The following is a 10,033-nucleotide window of genomic DNA, read 5'->3' on the forward strand; positions in this document are numbered from 1 at the left end:
TGTCTGTGTCTCCTCTTATATTTGTGTGCACCTATATGTGTTCACTTTTGATTATGTGTGTGTGGTGGGATGCTTCTGCTGGGAGGGTTTTGGCCAAAGAGATTGATTTCTCCATCGGGGTGATTCCATAATACCAACACACACAGTGACGTTTCGCTGAGGACTCACCAATAAAGAGTTCACTGGCTCCAAGAGTGTGTAATATCGTGTGTGTGTGTCTGTGTGTGTGTGTGTGTGTGTGTGTGTGTGTTCTGTCTTTATATGAATGAAAAAGTGGGAGAGAAAGTGAGTGGGAGTAGAGAAGAAAATGGCAAAGACGAACATTGAGAAGAAGTGGGAGAGGGAGAGTGAGAGAGAAAAATAGAGAGGAAGAGAGAAAGACGGAGGGAGAGAGAGAGGGAGAGCATGATGAAGATGTTGAGGCAATGGTGGGCAGAATGTGTATCTCAGTGGACATCTCATCATCCATTTTTATCTCCATGAGTAATGTCTGTGTGTGTGTGTGTGTGTGTGTGTGTGTGTGTGTTTATTTACCACTCCAACGAGAAGCACTCTGTTAGCATACCCTGGTCATATCACATAATGAAGGGGGGGGGGGGTGCTGTGCTTCGCTTCTCTCCCCTCCACTGCCTTCGTCTTCATTATTCAACTCTCGGCCCGGCTCTCAAACAGCTGCAGTAAACACAACAACCACTGGGGGGCGATGCAGTGTAGCACATCAACCGTCCAGTCTGCTGAACATTGGAAGAAATATACTCAGTACCAGCAATGTACTCGACACCTGTTATTTTTTAAAAGCACCAACCCCCCCCCCCCCCCCCCCCAACACACACACACACACACACACACACACACACACACACACACACACACACACACACACCCTTTTCTCTTTTATGCTGCCTTATTGCAAATGAAAGTAAGCTTTGACATGGAGTACCCTGTCACCCACCCTGTCCATCAATGAGTGCTCTCTATTCAACTTTGCACCCTTCAGGACTGTGGCCTTTACTGAAATGATGGGCTCAGTACAATAGGCAGGACTGTGGAAGTCTTAGTGTGAGCTTTCCATTTCTTGCTCTCTATCTCGGTACGTGTATGAGTGTGTATGTGTGTGTAGTGGAGAATGTGTGCATGTGTGTGTGTCTTTGTATGGTGTGTGTGTGTGTGTGTGTAGCAGTGAATGTGTGTAAATGTGTGTGTGTGTGTGTGTGTGTGGCGGTGAGTGTGTGTGACCTCGGGGTGATTCCACTCGGACGCAGAAAATAGGATGAACGGCCGAGAGGTGCGAAAATGGCGAGCAAGAAGAAGTGTGAGTGTAGAGCAACGCAGGCATGAGTGACCTTCAGCAAGAAATGACCACTCGAGGCCTTACACTCTCTCTCTCTCTCTCTCTCTCTCTCTCTCTCACTCTCTCTCTCTCACTCACTCTATCTCTCTCTTCCTCTCACCCTCTGTTCCTCTTTCACTCTCTCTTTCTATCCTTCTCACTCTCATCCCTCTCTCATTCTATCTATCCCTCTCTCTTTCACTGCATGTCTCTCTCTCTCTCTTTCCAATCTATATACAGTTCTGCTTTCTCTGTACATGTACAAAAAGAAGTGTGTGAAAAAAGACAGATGGAGACCGTGTGTGTGGTCTTGTGTGTGCATTCTGTAATTCATATCATGTCCCATAACTGAAGGATTTGATCCTGTCTGTGCATTCAGATGTACTATGTGTCTGCCCATGCACTGCGTCTTGTGCTTTTGTGACCATGCATATAGTTGTATAGAGCCTCTCCATAATCGTACGCTTTCCTCCCCACCCAAACCACTCATCCCCATCTCTTTTCTCTACCATGCCATACATGACAGGATTGTGATTTAGCCTAAATAAGCTTAAATTTACAGTACAGCTCGGATGAGATTATGGAAATCATGGAGAGATGTAACCGCGCTGCGACTAATATCCATGTGCCTGTATGCACTGTATTCGTCTTTTGCCTGAGTGTGTACAGCATGCATTTGGTTTTGGGCAGGTTGGCATATATGAATAATGAGCACTTTTTTTTCGGTAAGGCAGAGGGCTAGCTTTTGGCCATCTATGAATGAGTCAGAGCTAGGGAATCTCTAGCATGTGTGTGTGTGTGTGTGTGTGTGTGTGTGTGTGTGTGTGTGTGTGTGTGTGTGTGTGTGTGTGTGTGTGTGTGTGTGTGTACATGCGTGCGTGTGTGTGTTTGTGTGTGTGTGTGTGTGTGTGTGTGTGTGTTTGTGATTATACAGTATGAGAGTGCTTAGGGGCTGTAAGGTCTAGCAAAGCTACAGTAGAGTCAGGCCCTAACCTGCAGTGACACTGGAAGGTCTGGACCATGGATGGGGCGATTAACAGCATCCAGACAGCAGACTGACCTTAAACCAGTACCTGAGAGGCTTTGTGAGTGTGTGTGTGTGTGTGTGTCCACCAGCTTGTTCTTTTTAAGGCCAGGTAATGAAATATTGACCTCAAAAGTAATCTGTTTGTTATTTGTTTGTATGTGTGTGTGTGTGTGTGTGTGTGTGTGTGTGTGTTTGCTTGTGGATGTTAAGGTGTGTGTGGGTGTGTGTTTGTGAGAGTGTGTGTTTGTGTGTGTGTCTGTGTGTGTGTGTGTGTGTGTGTGTGTGTGTGTGTGTGTGTGTGTGTGTGTGTGATTGATGGGACAGGAGAGTGATATTACTTCCACCCCATTTCTCACTGAATGATTCACGTTCATTTGACATTTCAGAGTTGCAAGGGGCATGTGACTCACCTGATTATCTCAACCCAGGTCCACACACACACACACACACACACACACACACACACACACACACACACACTCATGCACATACACCTAAATACGGGCACGCATACACACACACAAACACACACATATACACACACACACAGCCCTGTCACATGCCAGAAGACACTTTGGATCTAATTAGCCTTGAGTGCTTGACCCATTTAAAGCTATTTTCCAATTAAACAAAGAACTTGTGTGTTTTAGCTGAGAGGTCTGTGTGGAGTCTCCTCAACCAGGGGGGTCCCCCATACAGGCTGTGGACGGATGACTCATCTGCTGAAACAGAGCCCTACTTTATGAACAGAGCCCATGCTTCTTTTGATGAAAAACATGGACTGTTAGAGGGAGGTTAGAGCCATGAAACTTCATAAAGAAATCACACTTAAAGCTTCGCTGACAGAAATGAAGCCAATGAGAAAAACAAAGAAAAAAAATCCGACCTTCAAGACTAACTTAAGGTAAAGAGTTAAGAAAAAGAAAACGTGTGTATGTGTGTGTGTGTGTGTTTGTCCTGCGGTCAGATGCCCACTCTGGGCTGCTATCACGGGGGACGCTGGCGTAGGTCTCTGCAGAGCACTCAGTGCCATGGGAGGCAATTAAAATGTCTTCCAGAATCACACACACACACATTCTCTCTCTCTCTCTCTCTGGGGGTCGTTGGCTGGCCATACACAAGCCAGCTGAATTCTGTTAGTTATAGTTCATGAGATACTGGAAGTCCTCTTCCTGTCTACATACATGTATATTTGAGTCTATGGGAGTGGAAATGGTCTTAATGGTATACTATACTGTATGTGTATGGTGTGGTGGTATATGTGTGTGTAAACATGTATAAACATGTATGGGTGTGTTATTAAGTGACTATGTTTTTATGTGTGTGTGTGGGGAGGGGGGGGGTGCAATTGTGTGTGTGTGTGTGTGTGTGTGTGTGTGTGTAATCATGGCTCCTGCAGGGTCTGCCGTGTGACTCATTGCTGTTGCCTAGAGATAGCACTGCTCATTTGTGATCAGAGGGACCAGGCAAGAAAAGAATATCACACACACACACACACACACTCTCTCTCTCTCTCTCTTTCTCTGCCCCTCTCCGTCTCTTTCCCTCTTCATCTTTCTAAAGTTAGTTTTTGAAGCTGTCAATCTACTATATACACTGTGATTTATAACCTTTTAAGAGCTTTATGGAACTTCTCATCACAGCGCCTGTCAGAGGCTTCCCCACACTCTCTCACAGGCAGCCATTAGAGACCGACGCAGAGCTCGTCTTACATCTACGACCACCTCTCTCTCACACACACACATACACACACACACACACACACACACACATACACACACACTCTCTCTTTCTCTCTCTCTCACCCACACACACTCTTTCTCTCGCTTTCTCTCTCAAACACACACACATACACACACGCACATTTTTCTTGTGATTGAATATCATAAGAGTAGAAGGTGAGAGATAATATAACATCACAACTGTGTGAGGCTTGCAAGACTGTAGGCACATTCACACACTCCCCATCCTCTCTAACACACACACAGAAATCCAGACTGTCGGTCTCCAAAGTAAGGGTGGTGGTCTAGGTGGTGGACTACCAGGGGGTTTCATCTGTCAGGCTGGTTTAGATTCAACCTGAGACCTACCTACATAAAAACCCCAGGGTAATATCCACTGCATGCGTATGTATGTGTGTGTTCGTACCATTCCTCCTTCAACATATAAAAGATCCATGCTATGTGTGAGAGTCTGTGTAGTATGTCTGTGTGTGTGTGTGTTTGTGTGTGTCTATGCATGCACATGGGTATGTCTATGTCTGTGTCCCTCTGTGTGTAGGTGTGTGTGTGTGTGTGTGTGTCTGTGTTACTGTGCCTGCATCTTCTCACAAATGCCCTATTTCCTTTCGTAAATAGCTGTGTCACCTCTGCTTAGCTTTAATTGAAAGCTCTTTCTCTCTCCCTCTCTCTCTCTGCTGTTCACTGTGCCCTACAGTGGTGGTAATGCCTGTGTGACAACCAACCCAAACCCCCCTCGGTTGGCTTCCGCCAGTTAACAGGTTGGCTCTGACCCGACTCTTTCTTTCTCTCCATCTCTCCGTATTTCCTTTCTTTCGTTTGTTTCTCTGTCGTGTTCCTTTTGTCTGCTGCGGAGTCTCTGTCGCGTCTCATTCACTTTTCCTTCTGGAAGTTTCTGGCTCTGTCTTTGTTCGCCGTGCTGTAATCCCGGTAAGCGCCTTATATGTATGGCGCCGTTTGACGCCCCCACTGTAGGACCAAAATGGAGTTCGACAGAGTTTCTGTGGGGACTCTAATCTCGGCGTGACAGGTAAGGGGCACGGGGGAGGGAGAGCGCTTTGATGTCAGGTGTTTTGCATTGCACACTCACACACACACATATGCACACACACACACACACACACACACACACACACACACACATATGCACTCTCTCACACACACACACACACACACACACACACACACACACACACACACACATATGTACTCTCACACACACACACACACACACACACACACACACACACACACACACAAACACACACACATATGCACACACACACATATGCACACACGCACACACACACAGACACACACACACACACGCACACACACACAGACACACACACACACACACACTACACTTTTAGCATGCATGTACCTGTGATTAGACATAAACATACAGATCCACACACACATACAGAAACACAAACATATATGTGTGATTTGATTTATTTATGACTCCAGATCGATCCATAATCATCCCTTTTAAGACCTGCCGTCTCCCCTTATGGATCCATGACTCATACACACATGCCCACACACATGTGAACACCTGCATCCTCCATCTTCTGCACCAACCCTGTTCCTATGCACGTGTGCTGAAGACCTTTTGTCCTTCTAATCTACATCACTGCCATCACTGTCCCCATGCATGTCCTTCATTTTCACCATCACTACCACCATCACAGTGCTGAAGACCTTGTCTCTCCCCCATCACTGCCCCCATGCATGTAAAATGAACACCTTTATCCCTCATTTTCACCATCACTACCACCATCACGGTGCTGAAGACCTTTGTCTCTTCCCCATCACTGCTCCCATGTACGTGAGCACCTCCATGAACACCTTTGTCCTATCTGCTTTCTACCACCACTGTCCCTGTGCATGTAGACTGATGACCTTTTCCGTGCACATTAAATTAATACTTTTGCCTCTCGCGTGTCCACCACCATCCCCTTCCCCTCCCTTTGCACGTGCACTGATCACCTTCTCCCACCGCACCATCGCTGCCCACCCCCTATGTCCCGCGGCGTGTGATGGCTGCATGATGCCCACCAAGTGAATGCCGATCCCACGCCTCGGCCCGATATCAGATCGCACCGCCTTATCAGGACGCTGAGGCGGGCCGGCTGGTGGAAGGCTAGCGGGACGGAAGCTGCCCATCGAGCGCTGCTGGAAGATTGGGGTGACTAAGGGTCATCGGCAGCGGCTATGGTTGTGGCGGCTCCCCCCCCCCCCCAATATCCTCCAGCCACTCCCTCCGAAAATTCCTCCACCTTATTTCTGATGGGGTGGGGGGCAGGTGGGTGTGGGTGGTGTGTGTGTGTGTGATCTATCAGGCCTGCCAGGGAGGGGAGGGCAGAAGCGCAGGTGATTTGTTTGCATGGATTAAATGTCAGTTTGGGAAAGTATGTTATTACAGAGAGGGCCTCTGGAGAAGAAAGCTGCGGAAATAGGCACATACACAGAGAGAGAGAGAGAGAGAGAGAGAGAGCCTCCAGAGGCTGAAGAATGCAGCAGCCCACACAATCATGCAGGTGTGTGTATACGCACGTGCACGTGCACGCGCACGCACGCACGAACGCACACACACACACAATAAATAATAAAAATAAGTTTATACATTCAGGATAACAAAATGTTTAAAGATGCCTTTGTATACACACTAGTACTCAGGCTTCCTGTAATGACTTAGCACAGTGGTTCTCAAATGGTGTGCCGTGAGGCGAAGTTAGGTGTGCTGTTGAATTTTGAGGAACCCAATGTGCTTTTATACAAGCTCATGAAATAGGCTAGAGGGCAATTTTTAAATGCATCAATGACACAGTTTCTTAATTAAAATGGTTCTACTGTATGTAGTCATGAAGTGGTTGTTATAAAGTAGCCTAACAGACTACAGATACACTGGATTGGTACTCTGACTACAGATTTATCATGCAGCTTAGTCATAGTCAGGCCTACCTATCGCTGTGGTCGCAGCTCATGAACGCTTCTTATAGAACAATAATAATAATGTCCATAAGTTGGTGTGCCTTAGTGTTTGGTTTGATCTTTGATGTGCTTTAGCCCTAAAAAGGCTTAGAACCTCTGACTTAGCCAAACACCCTCAGATTACCACCATGTTAGGTAGGCAACACAGTAGCGCAAGTGTCAGTGTGTCTACAAAGGAAACACTCATTCTTGTTCAGGTGCTGTGAATCACTGCAGTCTAATCATAACAAACAGCTCTCTGTTCACTTGCAAGTCGATGTGTATGCACACACACACACACACACACACACACACACACACACACACACACACATACACACACACACACACACACCAGTAATCAAAGTTAAGCAAGCCTTTGTCCATATATGCATACATACATACATGTCCACACATATGAAAATAAACAGAAAATTATAAAAAGCCACACATATGGACATGCAAAAGCAAACAAAACACACACTCACAAAATGTAGTGATCTAAGCTACAAGGTACTCTGTAAATGAAGCTTAAAGGAGGAATCCGGCTATTTGTTTATATAGATTTCCGTTTCTCGAGGTCACCGAGTACTGCCGGTACAACCCCCCGCCCCCCCCCGAAAACAATCGGTTTTACCTAACTCGAGGTAACTCCAGCCAACAGTTTGAACTTCCAGGCAGCTACAGTGCTAGACTTCTACACTGGGGGCATGTTCATGTTCATGCCCCCAGAGGGTACCGATGTAGCTGCCTGGCTACTGTGCTCACAGTGCTCGGTAACCTTGAGAAACGGAGATCTACATGAAAAATTACCGGATTTCTTCTTTAATCTTCATTTATAGAGTAGCTTGTAGCTTAGCTCACAACATTTTCTAAGTAGCTTGCCCATCACTGCACACACATGGCCACATAAGCCTCCAAACACAAGCACACCGTCATCTATGCTGGAGGCACACACACTATGACAAAGCATCGTATAAATAAATAAAAATAAAAATAGAATTAAACGTCCATGCCCATGTACAAAACAACACACACAGGCATGAGCATAAAAACACACGAGAGTCCACATTCATCTGCACACAAAGGCATAGCTCTCTGAAGCATTCAGTCACAATCAAGACCCACATAATCGCAGTTGCACGTACACACACACACACACACACACAAGGCAATCATCCACCCACAAGCAACATTCGCTCCATGAAAACAAACATACTCTGTCTTACACACAGACACAAACACACACACACACACACACACACACATATATATATATATACACACAAACACACAAATACAAGCAAACACGCACACCCCAGGACCTGTCTATGGTTATCAGTGCAGCTTGAGTGGTGCTGGGCAGTCGCAGGTCCTCTTCTGCTACCTGTCACAGCGGCTCACCTGTTCCGACTGGTGTGAGTGGCATTTCGCCGGGCAGACAGGCCGTCCACTCGCATTCATTATGAACCAACGGCCAGGGACAGAGGTGCAGGCACACTCACATCACCAGCTCCATCAACACTGTCACAGTCTGCGTCTGACTGTGTATGTGTGTATGTGTGTGTGTGTGTGTGTGTGTGTGTGTGTGTGTGTGTGTGACTGGCTGTGCATGTAGTGTGTATGTGCACTGTTTTGTGAGTGTGTGTGTGTGTGTGTGTGTGTGTGTGTTTGTATGTGGGGTAGGTTGTCATCTTATTGTGTCTGTGTGTCTCTGACTGCTTTCTTGCACACACAAAGGCTCTAAACAACAAAAAGGATGAATATTGCGGCAAGATGAAGCAGTTAACATTAAATATTGTCTTTATAGGACATATCTCTGGAGAGAGGCATTGTGAAAAAGAACGCGAGAGAGAGAGAAGCAAGCAAAGATGGAGATGCAGAGAAAATGACACGTGAGAGATGTGGGAGAGACTGCTTGTGTTGATTGGGTGCTGCGTATGAAATAGTTAAAAAACCCTCTGTGTGTCTTTGCACTGAGTGATTAGCTCGGCAGGAGACAGAGGAGAGGAGAGAGGAGGGAAGGGAGAGGAGGGAGGAAGGAGAGAGAGATAGAGAGAGAGATGAGAAAGGGGAGAGAGGGAGAAAGTCGAGAGAGAAAAGAATGAAGAGAGAGATAGACGAGAGAGAGATGAGAAATGAGAGAGCTTGTGTGCTGATACGCTCTCCCCTCCTCTGTTCCCTCCTCAGCCCCAGAAACACAGCTGAAAATCCTCTCGCCTTGAATGCCAGGGCTAAGGCGCTGTCTGTCAGCACGTCCAGATTGTGGGGGGTTGTTATAAAATGTGTGTGTGTGTGTGTGAGAGAGAGAGTGTGTGTGTGTGTGTGTGTGTGTGAGGTCTGCATTCTGCCTTCTAAATCCTCGTTGGATGTGTTGTAGTTTTATGGAGCTTGTTTATGAGTGCCTGTTTAAGTGTTTGAAATGATTTGTGTTGTTTGTGAAGGGTGCATGTTTGTGTGCATGTGGGTATGTATGTACTGTATGTGTACTGTATTTGTGCAAATATGTGTGTGTGTGTTTGTGTTTATAGGATTGTGGTATTTGCAGAGTGTGCATATGTGGTTAAATGCCCTGTCTATTTGTGGTTAGTGGTGGTACATGCCTGGAATTGTGTGTAGGTGTTCATTTTGCCTTGTGTGTGTGTGTGTGTGTGTGTGTGTGTGTGTGTGTGTGTGTGTGTGTGCATGTCTTTGAAGTGTGTCTTTGACCTCTATATTTTGAGTGTTTATTAATGTATCTGTTGAAATTGTAAAAATGTGTGTGTGTGTGTGTGTGTGTGTGTGTGTGTGTGTGTGTGTGTGTCTGTGTGTCTGTGTGTGTGTGCTTGTGTGGGTGGGTGCTGGCCAATGTGTGTACATTTGTCTCTTCATGGTGTGTGTACTTGAGTACATGAGTTGTCTGTGTACTTATTTCATGTGAGTATGTGTGTTTGTCTTTGAGATTGTGTGTGTGTGTGTGTG

Source organism: Alosa pseudoharengus, unplaced genomic scaffold (assembly GCF_046254945.1).
Source record: "Alosa pseudoharengus isolate Yale_2024_CS ecotype anadromous, Long Island Sound unplaced genomic scaffold, YU_APseudo_1.1 YU_APseudo_1.1_scf_19, whole genome shotgun sequence".
NCBI classification, from domain to species: domain Eukaryota; kingdom Metazoa; phylum Chordata; class Actinopteri; order Clupeiformes; family Clupeidae; genus Alosa; species Alosa pseudoharengus.